Raw genomic sequence first — 21,827 nt, forward strand, 5'->3', positions numbered from 1 at the left:
CCCTTCAAAGAACGTCGGTATGCGCCGGTGATGCTTCAACGTACGATACTCTGAGGTTTTTCTGAGCAGAGCTAATAAAGTTCGGTTTTGTTTCCAACGGTTCGATTGTTCATTGCCTCATCGGTGGCGCTTCATCCCACTTCACCACGATTCTCGGCCGAGCTCGAACTTGGAGTATCACGGAAAGCGGTTGAGTTTCAGTTCAACTGAAACAGTTAAAAAGAAAAACAAACCATCGCCTTGATTTTTTCACCATACAACTGTTAGATAACAGCAACTGGTGAGGGTTAAGCGAAGGGTACTTTGAAGTACAGAGAAACAGTTGGTCATTGCGAGTTTCAAGGGCTGTGCAATGTTTCAAATTAGTATTTGGTTCTAGTAAAGTTTAAACAGTGAATACACGTAGCGATCTTTAGGAGAATCCTGCTAATGAGTATAGCTACGCAATAAATAACATTAATTGACATGTTTACCGCTCTCGAAAACTCACATTGTATTATGAGCTATTCGACATCATGGTCGCGCATCGGTATCGCCCGGTGCAAAAGTAATTGCCCCTCAGGAATGATAAGGTGAATATCAGAGATGTATTCAAATCGTACAGGATTATAAGGGGTCATATGGAAAAGACCCTTTCTATAGTTAGCAATAACAGAAAAAAATCGTTCCCCGCTGACCCACGTTTGAACAGCTGGATTGATTATTACGCTTTAAATCGATAATAGTATATGTCAGTTTTTTTTTTTTTTTTTTTTTGTAGTAAATAGTATAAGAGAAAAGTTATAAATTCTATATTTGTACTTTGAAACAGTTTTTTTTTATATCGTATATGTTAAAGGCGTATCGAATTCTAAGTTCGCTCAAACCCCTTAAAGGTTGCTAATACTGAAGGACGCGTTGCTATGTCATCATTGTAAAATATTCGATTGACTAGAAACGTCCAGATAATAAGCTATACTTATAATTTATCACACTTTTCGTTATTTTCATCGTGTCGAATATGGCTCTTTCTAAATACTAAGCGCTTCGGGCAAGCCAAACCTGTGTTGTGACGATATTGCACCCCGTATTTGACCTATAATTCTGCCAGTCTTTATTGATCTTCAGTAGTAAGTATTGATTTTCAATACCATCTTGAGTAACAGCGCAATTCTTAACCTAAAAGCAGGAACTAGGTATGAGTGTTTTGTTTTGCTGTAGACAGCCGGCGAACGGATTTGGCATTAAGCGTCTCTTAAATATCTTCCCTCGCCTTTAACATTAGAGATATATATATATATATATACGTTCTTTTCCAATTTAGTAACTGCGCTATTTGGCAATCGAGGCAGGAAACGCCAGAACAGAAATATCGACTTTATTTATCTATTTGCTAATGTACTCAATGACGAGTGTGTATTACTTTTGGCTATTTTCTGCTGTCTACGTTCGGGTATCGAAATATTTGCGTTTTCACAATTTTCAAATCAGATGGCCTGGAGTCGTCTGGCCAAATTCAGCAATCTAACAGAGACCTCCCGGCATGCTGTAGGGTCTAATATTGTATACATAGGAGCATACGGCAATAACAGCGACAGCAGCAACTGCGTGCAACGAGAGGTCTCCATTCGTTCGCGCGCGCGCGCGCGCGTAAAAGGACAGACGTAGAAACAGAAGCAGTACTAATTGCAACAGTTATAGGGGCATTTGTAGTTGTTATAGGAGCGATACTCAGCAGCAATATCAGGCGTAAAACTCATGTTGTTACAGCTGTAATAGCAGGCGCGAGTTCAGGAACCTTATCCTCGCCGCCTCAGCCGTTCAGCGGGTATAAACTTCAGCTATCTCCGGATCACTGATACGTTTGTAATTTTTCTTCAACTATTTCGTCGTCATCGTCATTTGATGATAACTCTCCAGACGACACCGCGATTACTACGTCGATAGCGTGATGTATTCGTAATAGCGCAATGTGTGCCTGCTAAGCCTACGTGGTGGCCTGGGTTAAAATGCCGGCGTCGCTAAGAAGTAATGGCTAAAGTACCGGACGTAACGCATGCAAAAATACTGCACCATGGCCATAGCTGCAGTACTCTAAATACTTTGGTATTTTTATGCGCTTTAATGACACCCAATCGGTGTACGTTAATTGGCCATATGTAGTGTCTATGAAAGTATGCACCGGTTGGTCTCTAGAGTACAAGCCGTTGTCTTGGAAATAAACTCTGTCAGATTATAAGTATACAAGGACGTACGCTCATCTGAATATCTATGTGAAACAGAGACAGATTGTTTATGCAGAACATTTAGTTTTAGTAATAGATACGATAGAACATAACTGTTTCAGCCGACAGTTTACGATCGCTTCTTGTAATTTTAACATAATAAAGACAATTCAAAATAACTATCTATTATATTCATACTAACACAGTTTATTTACAACGGAAACCGCGAAGTATTCATGGATTCTATACTATTTACCAAAATAGAACGCTATAATCTTGAGCGATAAACACAGTAGAAGAACGCTAAGTTTGCCTCCTCGCAGTGAATGTCCTTAAAACACATGTTAAGTTCAGTTAGTATCGGTCTACGAGCAAACAGGTCGACCGTAGAAGCTAATTCGGACGCTGACGGTAATCAGAGGACGGTTTCAGTCGGAAGGCCTGCGTGTGTAAACCCTTCGCATGTGTGTGTTCAACCCACCAATACAAGACGTGACTGGACGTTGAGTTTTTAGCACGAAAGTCCGACCAGACCGACTGTGGCATTCTCGACTCATTAACCGTACGCCCCTGCTACAGAATGACAGTCTCTTGCTTTAAGTAATTCCTGTCATCGATGCTCGGTACTTCGTAGAGGATTACCGTTCGCGTCAGTAATTAAGCATTAGCTATGACCAAGCTCTTTTTTTTTGCATTTTACTTATTGAGGCTATCCTGTTTAACAACACATTAATTAAATCTGTTTACTATATGTTGAGATTGTACAGGAACGGGCCGAATGGCTATGTAAAGCTTTGCACCGGGGCGATTGTTTATCACGGGCTGGTAGTTCATTTGGCAAATAAAGAGATTTGTTTATCGAAATCATAAATTTCCTCTGGCGGTTCGCCAGTTGGTAATGCTCAGTTTTTAGGTCGTGGTCGCATGTATTTCGGCCACCTGTCGTTCGCTTTGAATCGATCTGTGTTCCCTTAATGTTACCTCGGAAGACTCACAAACAGCCTACGTCACAGTGAGCAGGAACTGTGAATTCCATCTAACACCTTCGTAAGCCACTTTGCGCGCTATGTCCGGCTTTAGGTCTAAGCAACTATTGGACAACGTCACTGCTAATTTACAACCGCCGCGACACCGGAGGTACCATGAACATTTCATCATAGCGACAGTGGTAGCATGATGTAGTTTGGCTGATATAGCAGTAGAATACAGCCGTAACGGTATGCGGGACCGTCGACAGCAAAACGGAGCAATGATGATGGAAGTACTGGCAGAAAACGAAGATGACTCCACGAAGAGGAGGCCTATAGTTCAAGGAAACACACACGTAGACGCACGCTAATTTTCCGTGTTTACATATTGATCCGAAGGGGAGAGGTTAGACATCGGCAACATGACGTACAATCTATACAGTGTTATTATACCTCGCGGTTTGAAACGTGAAGTATCAATTAAACGACAACACTGCAGCAGATGATCGTTTTGTGGTTGGCGAGGCGCTTTTTTCGCCGACTTCAACTGAATGACCGACGAATCGGAAGTCGGACAAGGAACGGCCATAGAAATTCTAACAGAATCTACGAGCTGAACACAATAACTATTAGGCAACTATGGAAAAAAGAGAAAGAACACTGAACGCTGGAACCAAGCTGCGACGAGCTCGCTGTGCTTGGGCAGGCCATCGTCGGCCGCCCTGGGGGGCTGTCTCTGATTCGTTTGAGTATTCATGTAAAGCGACTCTGGTTCGGCTACGCGGCGGTCATAACTATTACACGATCCAATGAAGCCTATCGAAAAAATGTAATACAAACATTTATCGCTGGTACTTCGTAATTTGAGGAGTATGTTACTAATAAGAGATTGTTTTGTGTCTCATCTGTTAATGGCTGCGTAATTACGGTGCTGCGCGCACTCTAGATAACTGCTTCCAAGTAGTAAATGATCATTCGATCATTTTAATCAGCTAGTAATAACAAGATGGTTATTAATGGTGAAGACAAGAGCTACAGTGATACGGTGGCCATAAAATAACGATAAAAATGCTTAAAATTTTCTAAAAAAGAAAAACGCAAAATTTTTATTTTATTTGATAACGGCTCCATAGGGTAGTAAAACTATATATAATAGAAGTTTACAGTAACTCAAAGCTGTATTGTCCTCAACAGTCGTGACATAGTGGATTGGATTGACGGTTGGTTGGGTTGTCTATCGATTCTACAGCAGTAGAGTTGATCGTATTTTCCCATCTAGTAAAGTATAAGCTACATTATACATTTCGAGCTGCACGACGATTAACTTATTCATAGGACATATAGTATCCGAATGAAGAGCCAGCAGTATGACAGATAAGCCTTTAAACAGATAGCTTTATGGATTGTGGCGTTTATTCTGCTTATCTTTTTGATAGTAATGATACGTTACGAGGATGTAAACAATTCACCCTGTAATAGAGGTATTTGAAATCGACCCACTTGAATCTCCGTAACAACATACTAACAGTATGCTAGTATAATAATCATATAAATAAGTAGTTATATTTTTGTCAACTAGTTGCAGCCACAGAGGGGTCGTCTGCGTGTTCCTTTACGTAAAAACGAAACCGTTGTAAGTAGGAACGTGGATGTTTTATACATAACACGTATCTTTGACGGAAGCTACGTTGTCTATTGTGTACAACGCATTTGAGAGCGTTTTTTTTTTTCTGCCGCGAAACAAATACTGCGGGTACTGACTGTTTCGTTAGCTCTGCCAATTTCTTATGGACGTTTGCAGATTTCATTACTTCGATAGGACGTTCAGTTACGGACAACACCGCCAATCGGAGAAGCTGTCCGCTGAAACCTCTATCGCTGCTCTTTCAGCTTAATTAACTACAAGCTGAAATCTTTGTAATGCTAACAATTAGAACTATGCACTCAAATTGTGAGTATCTTATTAGACACACATTTACACCATGAAATCATCGTCATGTGCTGCTATATACGGTAGTATTGTCAGTTGACGTGATAGCTTCAAGGCTATTTTGTGACGCTGTATGATGAACATCCTTTTACCCGACAGCTTCTGATCAATGTCCATTCATCCGTGCCCGTGTATGTGCACGTATCAAAACATTCGTCACCCGAAAGAGTGCACCTTGGCATCTTTGGTCTCTGTCATCCGCCTTTCCCTGGCCAGTTTGTACAGAGTTCGTCGACTCACCGTCGTAATAACTTAGCGCGTTGTCAGAGCACTAATACTCTGATTCTGGTGTAAGCTTCCAGCTGCTTTCTTCTGCTCAGCTTTGTTTCCAGCATCGTGACTCGCGATTCCTTTTTATTGCTTACCGCGCCACGTTTGTTGTCGGTTGTGGTCGCTTTTAACAAACACCATTAAACATCACTGTATTTAACACATGTACATACGAAGGCACACAGACAGACAGCACGCAGCTGCACGACCAAGCTCTATTTGGCAAGACGTCCGTATTCTTTCTACGGTAGATCGCAAACAGTCGTGTGTACTTCGTGCAGACCTCTCGTATTGATAGTCGACGAAGACCGCACTTCTTATTATGACCCATTGATGTTCCTCAATACTCACCGTTATTAGGAGCCCGCAATGGCGCTGTTTGCTCCGAGCAGCAGCAACAACAGGCATCATTAACTATTTTTAAATGTGTCGACATAGAATTAAATAAGAGATCGGAGGTCTCCTGCGAGTATCGTATACCGCCGGCCGTAACATTACGATTTTACACGTATTATGTCGTTTGTTGTCCGCTTTACTAGCGTTATATGTCTCCGTCAATGATCTAGCGTAAACCTGCTGAACAACCAGCTATCCGGCGACTAAGCGACGTTCTGTTCGATCGTGACCTCCAGGCGGCTGCCGTTGGGGTCACACCAACATCGCGGAGCGCCACTGCTTCTTGCGGTCGTTGTTTATGCCGTCCGTACCTTGTCGGAGGTGACGGCGGCGGCGGCGGCGGCGGCGGCAGCAGCTGGCACTGATTGTGTTAATCCGGACGATGCTTCTCAGCTCAATATCTCGCAACGCATCTTCTGCGTCTGATTCGTACAGACATACGCAAGGTTTTAACGCTCACGTAGGTCTGACGGCTGCCGGTCAAGTAAAGAACATCACGAGCAGAGAAAGGATAAAATGAACGAGCTGGTGCCGAAGGAACTAGCGAAAAAAAATCTCCTATCTCACCAACAGAGGGCATTTGCGTCAAATACGCAGAGAGTTATATATATACATATAAATGTGTAGCAACATAGATATTGAAGGCCAACCCAATGACGATATTAAGTCATATAAGGTCAAGCTATTAATATTACCAAAATGGATTATTTTAAATGATATCTTGACTAGTAGATGACGGTATACGTACGACATATTTTCATGGCTAGAAAGACATTAACGAACACTAGGCAGAAGAGATTGGCAATAGTTAAGACGCGTAAAAATCAAAGCTGAGACGGAATCGGTTGCAACACAAATATGTCTATGCGAAAAATAAAGTATTTCTACATAGAAAATACAGTATGGATGACTCAGCCGTTAAATTCATTCGTTCTTATATGACTATACGAATGTTTGCATAGGACATTTTTGAAAGCCAATAGCTGGCCCATTCTCTAGGTAACAGCCGTTATATTGACCGGCAGTTACTTTTATTGCAGTATGTAATTCTCGTTTTGGAACTCATCGTACTGACGTATACTTGAACGACGCCTTCTTCGACGCTTAGATACAAAAGGCCACTGTCAATCTCTTCCTACTTTGCTCACATAACGACATCGTTATAGGAACATATTTAAGGGGTAGTGTATATCTGTTTCGTATATTATTTTTTATTACTATTAACAACCAGACTTAGCAAGTGTATTAGACGACGCATCTTTATTTGAAAACATGTTCGCCAGATAATTACAACCCGACGCGCGTATGCGAGAGCATATCTGAGCACATCTCACCTAGCTGCCATACAGATCAGATCGGATCACACAATCGGAAAATATAGAAAAGTTAGCGAGATTGTATATACGGTGGATACAAGGCGTACGCTAACCCGCTACCCGCGGCATAACGGACTAGCACGTCTCCTATGAGAAACAGCACCATACAAACGGAAAGGGTCCCTGAAAGAAACTAGCGCTCATCAAGCCGTTTCCCTCGTAGTTCGTCCCCGAGCCCTTAGAGCCACGGTTACACAACAGATCTCAAACATGGCGAACCTGCTTTACGAACAAAACCGACCGTCGTGCCAGTCGCCGCGTAATCTTTATTTATTGAAGGCGAACGCACCGCTAAATATCGCTTGTTGGCGTGGTGTCATGGGCCGCTCTCGTTACTCCAACTGTAATGTTGACTGTTGGCGACATTCGAGGCAATGACGGGGGCAGAAAAGACTGTAGAAGTTCACAGAAGCGTAAGAGGCTAAGGAACTCAAAGACACGCAGTTCACTTGTTGCCATCAGCAAACTTCAGAACCGCTGCTGGTGGTACACTATGCTGAAATAACGATGTTTAAAAAATCGCGGGAAAGGGCGAAAGATAAAGCGTGAGCCGTTGCTGTCGTCGTCGTGCAGATGACAAGAAAAAGGACAGGAAGAGATTTTTTGAGGGCCGATAGGCTTCTACCTTCTGACTCTGGCCCTCGACGCCAGTGTCGTTAACATAGCAGCCCCTGTCACTGGTGCTCTCATCCAGCAAAAAGCCTATTGTGTATACGCTAAGAAAGCGAAAACAGAACCTACGCATGAAATACAAATACTAGATGAAGAAATCTATTACGAAGATAGGACAAGTTAGGTGCCTATAAAAACGTTTGCATCGGTGTCGCCAAGGCTTTAGCCACATGTTAACCGTTGGATAAGATCAAGAGCTTACTTCGTATGTTGTATTACTGTTACTATTGTCTTATACTAATCAGAAGGGACGGATCTGATATGTAGCAAGTGTAGAATGATTAATAGATAAAAAGAAATGGGCTAGTTGCACTAGGGGTCATGTCCTATTTGAGCGGAAGTAGTATCTAATCTTTTGTAGCATATTGCGTGTTTCCGACAAGGGTTTATTCCTCTTGGAGTTATTATCGTACTTTCACATGTTTTTATGATAGTCGCTTTTATTGTCTTTACCCAGTGCATTTATTTTCTATTCCTTGAAATTGTTCCAGTGGCTTTACTGTTGGCCGTCCTTTTTTCCGATTACCAAATACAGGCACATAGTTATAACGATTGTCATCGTTAGACGCATCCAGCCTGGCTACGAAAGGCTGTCAGTGTAATATTTTTCCTTTTGAAAGCATCTGTGCTGCCCGATTACGAAATTTTTTGGCGCGACGATGAAAATTACTAATATATAGTCGTTCTGTTGCTCTCGGCTTCTATAAACCTATTTGCTTCTTTGTCTCCGTGCGCATTTTTCATATTTGTTTCGTTTGTTATTAATGTTGCTGCTTCATATATAGGTATGTCTGTGTGTGTGTGTGTGTGTGTGTGTGTGTGTGTGTATGTATGTATCTATGTGTGTGTGATACCCAGAGATCTGTCGTTGCTATTTTCGTTGTTCATCAGTTTAACCGTCGGAAGAGTCGTCTCGTCAGCGATACTAAATATAGTACACTAACTTTCTTCCATGTTGTCTTAATGCTCTCGGGCTAGTAAAAGCCTCTTCAGATGCCTTGTGTTAATGTATTACCGTTGCTGTATGGTCATTGTCGGTAATTGCAATGTCTCTGCACTAGAGGACTACGCTGAACCGGTCTTCAGTCCTGTCTGGATACGCGCAGCGGGCGCCGTGGCGATGGTGCTCTACCGAAAATCATGTCTGGTCATTTTCGGCAAGCCTACTTCTCCGCTCCTCGCACCGTTGCCATCCTAGCGAAACACCACAGATATTAGCGCGAGCACCTAGCTCGAATAGCTGACCTGCACCTATTTACCCGGTCATTAGAAAACCAGAGGTCCACCCCTGTCCGGTTACACGGCGACTGGCAAGAACCAGCTGAAGGCAGCAACAAGCGATTTCATTTAGTCTCAAGCAACTTGCGTCCGCTTAGTTTGTCCGGCTCCAAAACGATGCCGCAGTCCCCGGCAGGAGATATTCGTTTCCCCTCAAGTCAGGTTTTTTCTGACGCTGAAAGGAAGCGGCGCACTTTTTTCCAAATGAACAGCAGCAAGAGCGCATGCTCATTGCGGCTGAAGCACAAGTTCAATGTCTACAGGAATGGACGGTCATTTTTACTTATTGAGCTCAGTCTCCTGGTCGCGGTCGTCGCTATCCAGAAGATCAAATATAACAGCAAGCAAAGATTAGCTGCATTACTATAATTACGTATCCCTTAGTGTTACTACATGGACTGCTGTTGTTCCTTCTTCCAGGACTTGCGGAAGAAGCATTTTCTGCTGGACCGACCATCTCATATACTGTGTATCAGGCGCTGCTGTGGAAACGGGGTCTTCGTAAAATGCGGATGTTTACATGACAAAGAAGACGACTCACTTTTGATGAGTGATAGACAACAGAGCCAAAAAGGGAGCAGGTAGAGCTAAAACGACAGCTCGGTAAGATTTGTTTGCCTCGTTCATGCTTAAATATGACCTTCCCATTTTTTATTTAGTAAAATATAAGTATAAAGGGCCACGTAAAGGAACAATGTTTACACAGTTTAGGAGCTAATGTTAGTAATGGCGCTGTCCGGCGTCGAAACTTGAAATAGAGCTCATGCAGGCAAAGAATATTTCTAATTACGTTGCAGCGAAGCTAACCTGCCATTGACTTAACCGCTATCTCGTTGCAGCATAAAAGACTGGCTCTGGGCTTGAATTTCTGATTACCAGATCGTTAAATTTTTTACGGATTGTAGGATTCAGTTGTTGAAACTAGTTGCTCAAGGTTTTTTCAAGTTGAATAGTTGGCGCAACACCAATTTATAGAGTTAGGGAAATTCTATTGGTATATGAGTTGCTTTACAACTTACGCCAGATACTGGCGGCAAGCTACCCAAAAATTTAAGAAGCAAGAAACGGCCACGTTCCAAGTCTGTCGGGGTTAGAAAGTAACAGCAAAACTACTCGGCGTCAAACAATAGCTACTATATTTACCTACTCGTTCAAAAAACGACTACAACGAACGCACTTCAGGCGAATGATTTCAATATTGATGTGAAACAAATTCCTGACCTGATGATTTACAGATTTTCTTCAAACGTGGCCGATTATATTGGCGTTAGTCGGCACTGGTTCTTTGCGTAGTAAATAACTTTTATATTAACTTGATCTTCGAAAGAGTCCTGAATACTAACGCATCATATAACACGTATTACAGTAAATAAGTACAAGTGACACGGCTATATCAACTTAGAGTCAGTGACGGAAATTAAGTTGTCTACGGCTGTACCTAATAGTACGCACTACTTTAACGCCGTTCGAAGAGAAGAAAAAAGCCGGCTGCGTCGCCTATCACTTTAAGCGCTGAATATCGAGGTGGGAGAATTTGCCCTTCAATTTGTGACTGTATTTTTAAACATGGTTTAAAAGGAGATGTAACGTTTCTGTAACTGTATTACTTGTCGTCGTTCTGCGTATGTCTATAGAGATGCGTACTACTTACAATTGTATGTACTATATGTAAATCGGAACGGTGTTATGCAATAATAGCGGCTAAGCAATAGACTGATAATACTCGTCGACAAGTGCCGCATATACAAATCTTTAGTTAAATGTATATAGAACCAAATCTACATCGTTACATTGGTAGTGTTGGTTAGTCTCACTATATACCCGCAGACGAGAAAGAGAGGCCTACCATTAGTCTGTATAACAGCATACGCTGAAATTCGTATAGACCAACTCCAAAAGCGCTTGTGCCCTCCAGCTGACGTGTAAATACCTGCATTTCTCTATAAGCTTAATACATATAGACCTTGTGCTCTAATATCTATCATTGTCGTAGACTGATACGACACAACACCTTCGCAGCACCCCTTACTTGTCCTATGAAGATGTTGGTTTTGCATGTAGACAGTGACCTAGTCGATCCCTGATATTCTGGTCTGCTGAATCTGACTAGAAGATACACGAGGTAAATCGTTGGATTGAAATCAGAGTTACTTTCCATTTATATTCTACCTTGCTAAAACTTTTAAAATTTTAGTTCAAAACTTGAACAGATAGTTAATATAATATTAATAATAACTAAGCATAATAATGTTTAGTCGGACGAATATTTTTTGTGCAGAAGGGATGCGTTTTGTACACGGATAGATAAAAGCGAGACTATTTCGTTTTTAAGGTTCTGCCTACTATGTCGGCCTCAACGCAAGTGCAGCTCGGCCCCTGCCAAGTGGTTCATGGTAGTAATCGTCATGACTAAACACAGAGGTTAATAAAGAAGCTTCACAACGAGGGATGAGGTTAGGTGTTATATAGCCCCATACACTTATGGATCTATTCTGCTGAAACTGCACAATGGTGAGTACACGAGAAAAAAGAAATGCTAGCTATTTTTGCTATACCTTCTATAACTTAGGCATTTCACCTGGCGTTGAAGAGACGCGTGTAGAGTCAGCAACGTGGGTCACAACTTATTGATTGAGAGCACCACATTTTTATAAAGCTTTCATTGTTTTCAATTAAAGTCGTCAGCTTAGCCGGCTCCTGAAGTGCAATGTTCTTCTCTAAGTGTTACCTTGCTGTTGGTTGTTCTATTGCCCATCAGCGGCACTCTCTATTGTCCTGGAAGTTCTGAGAGGTCAACTAATTTACACAATCGACGCGCATTCCCTAGCACAAGGTGGTATTTTGCGTACCGTAAAGCTTATCTATGGAGAAACACGCCGGAACTGCCTCGCTTAGCCCGGTAGCGCCGTTACGTCCGGTCCAATAGAGCGAGATGCAGCGAAACATGAGTGTGCATATATTGTGGATGGGAAAAATCTGGCCAGAACCGTTTTTCGTAGCTGGTCTGCGGCTGGAAACTTTGACATGCAGTATAAATACAGAGCTATAAACATCGTTCTGGTTACCTACTGCCGCAACAGGCTGCACTAGGGAATGGTGCTCTTTTTATGGACACTTTACATAGACAGTCTAGACGGTAAACGAGCAATCCTATAAAGCTATTAGGTTTTCGCTAATAGTCTACAAGATTTAGCATTGCTTACCTGTTAAGTAAGGTGCCAAAACGACAGATGTAGAGGGCAGTTGCTGCTATTCATTCGACTTGAAGCCAGTACAAGTCATCAGTAAGGTCATTATATATCCGCGCGGTTCTCTGAAGTCGCAGAGATTTGGTTCAATTATAGTTATTCTGCTTGTTCTTCTTAAAGTTTCATTTACTAGAATGTCGAGCATGATCATGTTTGCGTCTGATCGTTTGGACAACGTTTGGTTCGGCCGGCTTGTTTTTTTACTGATCACTCCATTGTCAAAGCACTTAGTCCAATGAATAGAAAGATTTGAAGCATATATTTAAACTGTCAAGTTCATACTTCTGCGCTAGGTTTCATGTACAAGGAAAACAAACATTCAACTGATCGCAGTAATAAGTTGACAAATCCTAGGCAAAACTCTTCTATCAGGACACCCTTTCAACGAATCTAGTTAGAGTGTCGCATTCTGGTAATGTCTAGTTGGCCTTCCTTTCCAACATTATACTATACACATGGCATTGTTACTGCTGTCCTATGCGGAACAGGGACAGAAACGCTTTAGATAAGTCACATTCGTTGATTTTTATTTACCAGCTTTTCTAAGATTTATTCGACGACAAAACAAACTGACAGGGATCTGCCATAAGCCATTAGTTCAAAAAGCTTTTTGTTGTGCCATGACGTCTTTTGTCGGCTATCGTACAGTGGCGCGTTGTAGCAAATTATAGAAGAAACTACGTGTTGTTGTATCGTTCTAGTCACAAAAGTGCTGCATACTAGCGGGTTGATGCCCAACTGAGATAAGCACGACTGATGCGTGAAACTACGAAGCTGCTGTTAAGCTAAAGAGCGGCGCATCGACAGACAACAGGTAACAAGTAGATACCATATAGATAAGCCACAGATTTGGTAGAGAGTTTGGCAGACAGGGCGTCAGCCGACGGCAGGTGCTGGGATTATCATTGAGTCCGGGAGTCATGGAGGGCCTATACTAGCACCAATGGCTAGAGTAAAGTCGCTGGCATTTTTTTAGCGTCGAGCGATGTTGGCTCGCTTGTTGTTGCCTCGTGTCGTTATTGCTGTTTCCGTATCGGCATCTGTTCGTTATACGAACGTGAACATGTAAGCACAACCACACCGCTGTCGACGATGGACATCGGAGCTTTCAGGAAAAAAACGAAGAAGACCGATTTCATGGCTCCGACACCTTCACGGTATACGCTCCAGCGCCAAGACAACTAGAAGCTGATATTCTCAGACGACACTTCAACGGAATACCGTGGACTGCGTTGCAGCAGCGATCTACGATACCGCCGCGACTCTAGTCGAGCATCTTACCTGAAAAGCTGTAGGAGACAAACAGAATTGGGCGCAAAAGGGGAAGACAACATAATCGAGAAGCTAAAGAAGGAAAATAAAACAACGAAAATGCACACGAACATTCAAGCAGGAATCAAGTATATGTATATATATATAATGAGAGGAAAAGAGAAAAGCAAGAGAGCAAAGGATTAAATCGCAGTTGCAGTAGCTATAGGGTCATTATATGCTGTCTAAGGATCGAGTGTAATGACGTAGTAACGCGTATATGCTACGGGTATTAGCCACCAAACTTCTGCATTGCTACAAGGGCAGCGATGTTATGGCTGGGCTACCTGCTGAGAACACTTAGTCGGATGAACAGGCCTGCAAATGCCAAGAAATTACCTATTCAATAGCAGACACAATCTTGTAGATAGTGGGCGGTGTCCTCTTGACCATCTCGTTTTTGGTTCACCATCTGCTATGATGGTAACGACTCTTCTGAACACCTCTGAACGAATACTTTGATCGGTACTCGTGCCTGTCAACTGCTACGACGTTATAACCACTATAAGCTATGCCAGAAATTGGATGATGCTACGGTGTTATTTACCAGCGACGGCGACAGTTGTTATGGCGGTGGCCTTCGTCTTCGAAGTCAAAATAAAACGATGTTATCCGGACCGGCTTTACATCTATGAACACGATTCGTTGTCAAGGTAAGTTGCGATTTGGTCTCGATAGCAACAGTTGTGCATAACAACGGACGCATTAACTATCTTTGACGACACTGCCTGGACGTTTACGGAAATCATTAGTTATTACATTATTATGTTTATCAACTAAACGAAGTATATAAACGGCTGCAATGTGCTCTCAATTTACTGAAGCAACTCGTTGAAACGTTGGTAAAAGAATCAATAGAGATAGGTCTGATGTCGTTTTCGATATCCATCCACTGATACAGAGAATTAGATATTGCTGCGTTTGTTACAAACCTAGTGACCATTTCGTTAAAGCTGAAATCATTGCTCATAGCGAATCCACGCAACATAATTCCACTTGCACGAACTGCAGGATGAGTACCGAGCAAGCATTTCGAATTTGCTTGCTCATGGGAAAGAAGTCCTCCGTCGTCGATCTGCCGGGCCTGGTACTCGTCAGGCCGCGATTCACTCTACAATAGTTGTACACGATAACCATGCTTGCATGGATAGGTACCACGCTAGTTTTGGTACTTTTTAGTCAACAGTTGACCTAGCCTGTCAGTGTCCTAGTCGTTAACCGTTATCGTCCTTGATTTGGATTACTAGGCTAGGAGACAACTACATATATACAGGCTCAACTATGTAGCAGTCTCTTCCTCCACGTAGTTCATTCAGTGGATCAGACATATGTATTATAGAATGTAAGAAGGTCACGAAACAGAAAACGAAAGGCAGCTTTGTAAGTGGTCTGGTTAGAAACAGTTAAAAGCATCTTGTTGGGCAGACCGGATTCGCAGCTATGCTTCAGTAACATATAATTAAGAAAAACGTTTTAGAGTAATAAAAAAAAACTCCAACAAATGACATTCACCCTGTACATGTAATATTTATGTTTTTTATGAACCTTTGTAGTTCTTCTACGTGCGAAGTGTGAAGGCTTCTTATACTCGCTAATAATATTAATGCGTGCCGAAGATATGATTAATTAAAACCTCTTCACATGTACGCAAGCATCAATGTGGTTAGTTTGAGCTGGCCGGTACGACAGAAACGCAATCGAGTGACACTGCGGTAGTTCTCACCAAAGGGGCATCTTTCACCATTTGTCGAATGTAAACATGTTGTATCGGCAGCATTGTGACTTCGTTGATGGGGATCACGATTTCAACGATCCGCTGCTACCGCAACCAGCTCCGCCTATACCGCGGTCCGATTTGCATCGCTTGCTTGAAGCTTTTGAGTGTTTGGCCCTGAGCCAGAAAAGACTTGTACTAGCTCTTCTTTGTTTCGAGAATGCATACGGCAGATAGCATATAACGGGCTAGCTGGCTGATTCTTCGTTGGATTATCGTATGTCTTCAAACGTCTACAGGATAGTATTCATCGACCCACTCGTTCAGTTGTTCTTTGCGGCTTCCCAGGAGGAAGTACTGCTTGACGCAGTATAAATCGTACCATTTCGAGATATTCCAGCATTATGAAGCAGAGAAATGTAGCAGTCTCGAAGTCTCGTTGTAGCAGCATTGTTATTCAAGTTGTTGTTATTGTAGAAGATGCGAACGGATCGACAACAGGCCGAACAAACTGACTACCTTAAACAAACGAATCGTAAACCCCAGTCGCTCACGTAGATCCGATCGTCCCTACTTTTCTCGTCCTGGCCCTAGCTTTGGCCCAAAAAAGCTTCTTCATTAACCGAAATAGAGCCGACGCGAGAGTGACATACGTATGGAGATGCGCAAAAGCGCCAAAGGTGTTGTGCGAAACTTCCAAGGCAGGCGAGCTATATCGCGGCGACCAACCTAAAAGCTGGAGGCCTGCGTCTAATGAATGTCACGTCGGTGATGAAAAATGGTCTCGAAGGATGACGTCTGTAGAAAATAGGGAGGAAGAAGAGAAGCGCAGTAGAAAAGCGGGAAGAAAGGCAAGGAACGAACGACTGAAAGAAAAAAGTTTTCATAGGCAAACGGCCAAACCATTGCAAAATACAACCTAGTGTTACATAAATACTTTTTCAGATCGGGTCGACCCGATTCGTGCCATTTGCGTAATGATGTGTAGATACAGCGAAGTTTTGTACACGTGTGGCTTTATCACACTGGTAAATAACATGTGGCGGTCCCCAACCCGTTTTGCCACCTATGTACCCGACATCTGTTCCTTCGCCGTGGACAAGGAGACGAGAAGGCTACGAAGGCCGAACTGCTTGCCTGGCCCATTAACACAGTAGGCCACAAGGGGGTGTCGAGAGAAACCGATGTCGCACAAGCTTCGCCCCCACGCTTTGTAACGCCAAGGCAAAAGGCTGACTAGGTAAAGGGAACGCAGAGCGGTATTGTAACATAGAGCAGCCAGCGTAAGCAGTTTTATATGAGACGGATATCTTTCAGTGTTGTTGGGCCACGGCGTTTTGGCACCGACAAGAGGATCGAGCGCGCATGGCGGTGATCCGTGGGCATTGCAGTTTTGCGAAACGCGATGACAGTGGCGACGATGACGGCGGCGACGCTGAAGACGGATCGGAAGGAAAAAAGGGTCTGGCGTAAAAGCAACACAAACGATACTACGTTAAGCCGAAGCCCCTTTATAACAATAGTTGATGCATATAAAATGGCGCTTGCACCCATGAATTCAGAAATGTATTATGTGTAGCGTTATGATAGATCCTGCCGTTCGTGCGTTCGCTGCTGCCGTATGACGAGCACTATGTGATAGTCCACAGCGGCACTTTCTCGCTATAACTGAACATGCAACCAAACGTAAAGCGGAGAACGATATTTACCAAAAGGTTGTGGACAATGCCTGTGTTTGATGTAGAAGTAAGGGAGGACTGTACTGTGCATTGCGACTCTGTGTGTGAGTGCCCTGGATATTAAGATATATATATATAGTCCTACGTACACGCGCCTATGCGAAGGGCATATACGGCGCGACTCCACCGCATACGACGACGCATCGAACAGGCGTTTGCTTCATTGTTGTGCGTTTGCATATTTATTACATGTGTAGTAAGAGACCGAAGTGGTAAGGAAGGAAAAACCAGATTCTCCTAGTACGTTTATGACAATGGCCACGGTATTTAGAGTGTATCGGAATATTCAACCGATGCGTCAGGCTTGTAGGTGGAAGATCATTTAATGATTTAGCCAGAACATCAGACGTCGTGTATTTTGCTCATTTGTAATTCTCGTTAGACTTTAGCAATAAGAGAACATAACAGTTGTTCTTTATAACGTGTGGAGCAGTACTGGGTTGTCTCAAAGTGATTTAATAACAACGGCCTTTAGACCCGCTTCGAGAAAAAGAATAGCAAGACGTAGGATAGAAAACAATTACGTTGATTAAGTTACAGCTCGAGTCCTACACCGTGCGATAGACTAATAGTTTATCTCTGTACAAGAGCACCCTGTTCGACATAGGGGTGAATGTTTTATTGAATCGTTACTAAGTTGCTGTAGTTTTTCGCACAAAAAATCCGATTGTCAATCAGCATACGCTTTTTTTTCATTGTAAATAACAAACAATGAACGGTCCAATCTTGAGTTTTATTCAAGTTATCATCAAAACCTCTTCCTTCAATATGCAACGATAATTCCATATGCGAGTGTCTCTAGCGAGTATTAAGACGCTCAGATAGATAAATTCATCTATTTTCATTCTCAACTCAGCGTGCTTATAGAAAATGACCACGCCTAGTATTCAAAACTGGTTAGTTCAGTCTGTGCACCCAGCAGATCTTCAACAGAAAAGACAAAGAGAGATAACCACTGCGCAGAATACTCGATTTTCAAAATCTTTAATTTATCTGTTGCCAGGCCCTATATGTGGCTTCGGAAGAGGAAGCTTTCAAGCGAGTACCGCTAGGGGCTGTACAACTACATCGAATTCTACGTTCCCAACGATCGTACGCTATGAAAGTGTGGAGGCGACGTTGTTATAAGTATGCTTGTGATTTGAGCTGGACCCTTCAGTAGAGGCAAAGAGGCAAATAGAAGGGTAAGTGATAAACATTAAAAGGTTATATGATCAGATTCGTTGTGATCCAAGGTTACATAATATAACCAACTTTGCAGTTGTATCTAGCAATTCTATCGAATGCTTTCTGAGGAAGCTCGTGCTTATATCCATGCGACCGTCGTGTATTAGGATGGGATAATGGCCGGCTAATGGCCAGGTCGACACATTCCCTGTTTTACATCCGTTCCTCCATGCCTTTCACCTTTGACAACCTTTGCCCTCGTGCGTCTTTCACCCACGTTATCAGGACTGGACAACTGTTCTACCTTTTCCCCTCCAGAATGATAACGCGAGTATCCTCCCTCGTCAGCGGGTTGAGGCTTCTGCAGTTTTACGACGGCGACGATTTTCGTTCGCATTTGCATGAAGGTTAGATGTACAACAAAAGCTTCCGAGAATATTGGGTCGGACTCCTGCAACTTGCCGGCCACTCACTGTTGGCCCACAAGTGATGAAAGTCATATTTCCGAAGGATACTTTTCTCGAATGTTCTTGCTACTTCCGACTTCGCTGTTGTACTTTTAATGTATTAAACGTTAAGCCTATATATATGGTCGTGCCACAGATTTAGCGTGAGATATATGCTTAGCTTAGGAAATGTATATATATATATACAGCTGTAGAAATATTACAAACTGGTTACTACTTTAAATTAATATGCACGTATTTTGCGGTTTGCTTCAATCAAGAATGTCATTTTACATCACTACTGAAGATATTCTAGTCCAGTGGTTTTCCAAATAAGTGTACAATACATGTGCCAATGAAAAAGAACTTCACTTCCTAAGGTTTGGATGAAACACAATTCGGGGGACATGATACTTTATTTTACTATCTGTTTCACTTAAATCCATATAAATTTGTATAAACTGAAGGGTCCTTCATTAGAATACGTACTAGTTTAGTAGTACAACTACAATCCACAGTCTATGACTTGACCTCTTATATAAATAGACTCACTAGATGAACATCCCCTCCACAGTGAATTGAAGTTTGCCTAAGAAATTGTTGTTCCTCGATTTCATGTGTACCTGAAAGCTTGAACCTAGCTGAATCATTAGCGCCCGGTTGAAGGTCCTGCATACATTGGTCGGGACGGAGTCGAAGAGGTTAGTGGCCAATGTGTTTTATTTAGTTCGGCCTTCTGAAGATTCATTTGTTTTTCAACTGATTCCATTCCTTCCGTCGTTTACGGCCGCGGGTACGACAACCTCGCCAAAATCCTTCAGGGCTACTCCTAGATGGTTTGTCGACCCAAACAGTTTGGCCTGAAACGTTTACAGATATGCCTAGGGTCTCAAAGCCATTCTTACTAAAATGACGTGTTTTATATATTTAGACACCCACAGTTTGCGGCAAATAATTGTTGCTTAACCAAAGAAACTGTATTCAGAACGCCTCATATAGATATAATGTCACGATAAAGAAACGAATCAGTGTTCATCGTTTCGGGATCGCGAAGGCGTAATGTTTCGCATTTATGATTAGGCTTACTCTACTGATTATCGGACTGATTCTTCTCTCTTGACAGATTTGATCTGTTGTTTTTATTTTGTCTAATACCGTTACCTTACGTTTATTTTTTTATCGACGAGCATTTTCGAACGGATAGAAGGAGTTACGAGATCGTCCAAGCATATATATATATATTAGTACGGAAGACGTATAAAAACATATACGTCCTCCGTACTAACTAGCAGCTAGGTAGCAACTAGGTTCCGTATTGCAGAAGTCACTGTGCGCAGGCACTGTGTATGATAGCAAAGTGCATTGGTCCGTGTGGTACCTGTGTACTTCAAAATAACATAATTCATATTTTAGGGACCCATACTGTTGACTGATTAATCATCATAGAGAGACTTCTACGACATGTTGTATTTTGCGCACACAGACAGGCCCATATACGTTACTAAAGATCTATTAAAACTATTTCGGCGGCTGTTGCGGAAACGTAAAGTCAGCGGTCCTGCAACGTCATTGGCGAATAGGACTGGTCTTTTTACGGAGTATATACTACGAACCAAATGTTCAGGCAAAAATAGTGGTGGAACATTTGTAGTGACCCGTGAAGTGGTGCCGCTTCTTGGCAATACCCCAGAGTCAGATTCGGGGTCGACACCATAGGAATATGTTCGCCTTAGCAGAGGCAGAGCAGGACAACATGAAAGCACCGGTTGTTCACCATCCAACCAGTGAAACCAGGCGGAAGTCCAGTGGGTGTCCACCGAGAAGGAGGAGCTAACGCGACCGAAGCAAAGTAACTAACGCAGAATAGGACCGACTTGCATGCTCATATGTGTGCTGCGTTCGTATTTGTCTATAGGAGTCCCATAACAAAATCATATCGTCGTCGGCTGGAGCAGCTACCTATCGCCACTGTTAAGAAAGGACGCTGTAGTAGTGCAAAAGTGAAGAGACAGAATTCTGTCAGAAGCTCAGAGAAACGGAAAATGCCGATATGAACTAACGTATTTTTTCACGTGGTACATTTCGACTCTCGTTGAGCATTAACTAGAAATCGCAAATCTATCCCACATGGATTAGAAGCAGATACAGCGACGCCGTAGTAAAATACCCTGTTCCGAACAAAACACATCAGGGGAACAGTCTCTCCGACCTGTGCTGTATAGTTATAGTTACTATAAGTTATTGGCTTATCGATAGACAAATCAAATAGATTACTGTTTCTTTTTTTTTTTTTTTATTTTTAAGATTCTTCTGGTGCTCGCCTGTTTCGCAAAATGAAGCCTTAAAGTCGTGTAGCGCGACGTGCCTGAATATAAATGACGTGAGCTTCACCTAGAATTGCGCATTGCAAGGTATGCTGTATACCGATGCCTTTGAGCAAAACAACAAAAAGGCTGAATAGCTAAAACCCAGTTAAATGTTTTTTTGGAGCTAGCATTTCTGTATCGAAAAGCTAGCTGGAAAAGGGTAGCCGGATTCTCGTCGGGTTTCTTCATCTAAAACCACTTTAAAACAATCCTAATTTAAAATTTTGAGACGGTTTGCCCTATGAACTCTGTATATCCGCACAGGATATCGGTGCCACTTGTAAGACGGGTCGTATTCTACCTGCTTTTCGTTTGGATTAGTCCACAGTCGTCTTCCCAGGAAACAACATCACAGGGTCAACTAACGGCGTCTATTTCCGGTAGGACTTCGTCGGCGACCAAGCTTGCTTCGGCTCAGACTGTCCTGCAGTCTTATGGTTTTCACTTGCACTGGCAGTTGAGTCTGTGTGGCCGTGTTCGCGTTACATTAAGTTTTGTTAGGGCCATCTAAGCCTTTGGAGATAGCCGGCTCGCGCTATAATCGGATGGAGATGGAAACTGCAGACAGGTTTAAGGCCTAAAGGCTGTTTTTCCGTTGGGGACTAGATAGCTAAAAGGATGAACCGATGCCCTCCAGTACAATAACAAACTGTTTGCGATTGTATACGCCTTACGGCGCAAC

At 42.6% G+C, this 21,827-nt stretch overlaps 1 protein-coding gene across 8 annotated transcripts in view; it reads left to right on the plus strand.

The window, feature by feature from the left end:
- The window catches only part of LOC147756665 (uncharacterized), a 146,674-nt gene that overhangs the window by 82,137 nt on the left and 42,710 nt on the right, over positions 1–21,827 (plus strand). For 3 of the 8 annotated variants that reach the window (XR_015323143.1, XR_015323140.1, XM_086982736.1), the window contains exons 2-3: positions 9,575–9,757; positions 11,487–11,665. The exons of 2 other annotated variants lie outside the window; for them this stretch is intronic. The gene's annotated coding sequence lies outside the window, so the exon portion shown is untranslated. Of the gene's footprint in view, positions 1–9,574; positions 9,758–11,486; positions 11,666–18,169; positions 18,351–19,409; positions 19,481–21,827 lie in introns of all 8 variants that reach the window. 3 more of the 8 variants (XR_015323141.1, XM_086982735.1, XR_015323142.1) reach the window with 2 other exon arrangements.

Source organism: Varroa destructor, unplaced genomic scaffold (assembly GCF_002443255.2).
Source record: "Varroa destructor unplaced genomic scaffold, Vdes_3.0 BEIS01000003.1, whole genome shotgun sequence".
Lineage (NCBI taxonomy): Eukaryota > Metazoa > Arthropoda > Arachnida > Mesostigmata > Varroidae > Varroa > Varroa destructor.